Genomic DNA, 2,162 nt, shown 5'->3' on the forward strand with positions numbered 1-2,162 from the left:
CAAACAAACAAACAAACAAAATAAAAATACATTTATAAGTTTCATTATAGTACGAAAAAAGTCGCTAGAATTTAATTTTTTCTAGAAAATTTTAAATGGAAAAAGTCTCATCTTCCATTCGAAATATGATAGGAAAATCTGTGAAAAAAAAACCAATATGCCACTTTGTTCAACTGGTTTCGTCAAGTCAGTGAGGAATATTAAAAGTTTTCCATTGTGCTGTAACATTAGGAATTTTCCGAAAAAGTAAAAATTTGAACCGAAATGGATTCACTCCTGCTTCTCTGACTGTCAAGCAGATATTGTGAACCATAACACGCCACTTGTTCAAATACTGTGACCTGCTATACGCCACTATATTTCAAATGTCTAAATTCATAGTTCCCACTCCATTGATAGAGAATCTAAAGGCAGTGGCATGCGTAGATGGAGTTCGAGGTGTTCAGCGCCTCTCCCTCAAGACAGTTCATTGACCCATGTTATTTTGAAAAACTAGTGGCTTAAATCAATAAAAATTATGGCAGTAATTTTGTTTTTCTATTCATTCGACAAAAATGGCATTGTACGCTTTAAAATGCTTATGTAAGTTTTAGGTCTGTCACTTTCAACCGTATATTTACGAATTATACTAACGTACATTGTAATTGGCTTAGCATGAAAAAAGTAGGCTGGGGTAAGACGCTGATGATTGAGGGAGACATTTGAAGTGCTTAGAGGAAAGGTAGTTTGCCTATTGTATTCGTGATTAAGGTAAACAATGGACATTTTTAGAATTTAAATTAATCCAAAATTGTTATGTCCTATCGTTTTTTACGTATTCAAGTTCGTAAAATGCGTTGGCGGCTAGGGCTCCGCCCCAAACCCTGCTACAACACCTTATAATGATCTTGTAGATCTAGTTGCTACGCGTCTGCGGTAATTGGCTTTTCTAGGTATGTTAAAAACAACCGTGTCGAACCTCTCTGAATTAAATCCTTGATAAATCACTGAAAGCAAAGGTTATAGTTGTACTTATATTTGTTTAACCATCAAAAATACACAATAAATAAGTAAACTAAAAACTTCAAAGTGCTTTAGACTTGATTGAATCATAAAAATGTAAGTTTTGCATAGGGATGCAAAACATTAAGGAAGTTCATTAAAATTCCTCATATTAAAACTTCAGTACATGAGACCGACATTGCTTAGATAAATGAACCAGTATATATATCATAGTTGTATTGCTTAAAGTATCAATATTACATTCACTAGTCAACCTCCCGCAGCGAGAAAATGTAATCTGGACTGTTCGTGTATAAATATAATACTTGATACATGATTTTAAAATGGCGAAAATAAAAGTAGTTCGTTAAATCTTTCAAACGCTAGAATTTTGCCTGAAATTCTTCAAACGGAAATTGTATTAATTATTATATTAGTGTAAATGTGTACCATTATATTGTAGCTGTTTGATTGACTTCACAAACATACATATATATGAGTGTGGAAACGTTGTATATATATTATACCGGAATGTATATTATATATATGTATATTACGTTTGCATTATGAAAGATAGGAAATCTCCTTATGTTGTGCAAAAATGATACAAACATAAAATTATTCGGATATAAGGGTTATCATTTTAAAGCTCAATTTCCTAAACACATTTAAAATGTGGGCATGACAGTTTGACGAGACAGAGGAATGAAATGTAGAAAAATTAAGATCTCCAGAACAGAGCTAGAGATGTAGAGAAATGTGGAGAAAAACGAAATGTTGTAAATATTGTATCATGGCGCGGATTGAAAACAGTCATTCGGATTATACTTCCACAGATGACCAACCATATACGTTGATAAGTTATTTCAAGACAGACCACTAGTGATAAGACGTATAGCGGAGTGTATCTTATGTATTATAAACCCTTATTAACAGTTGGCAGATATGAGTGGCACAGTTCTTGCTAGTATCATACTCAATGTTTTGATATGATCCGTAAAACTAGACATATCGCATGACACAGGAACTATCTTATATAAATCTATACAAGATAACTCTGTAAAAAGATTTAAGATAACATAAATAAACGCGCTGAAGGTTTGTGCATGGGGATGTACAGTAATGAATTTAGATAGATTTGAAATTAAAAATAAAACTAATATCAATCTTACGCTGTAGAT

Source organism: Limulus polyphemus, unplaced genomic scaffold (assembly GCF_000517525.1).
Source record: "Limulus polyphemus unplaced genomic scaffold, Limulus_polyphemus-2.1.2 Scaffold1617, whole genome shotgun sequence".
NCBI lineage: Eukaryota > Metazoa > Arthropoda > Merostomata > Xiphosura > Limulidae > Limulus > Limulus polyphemus.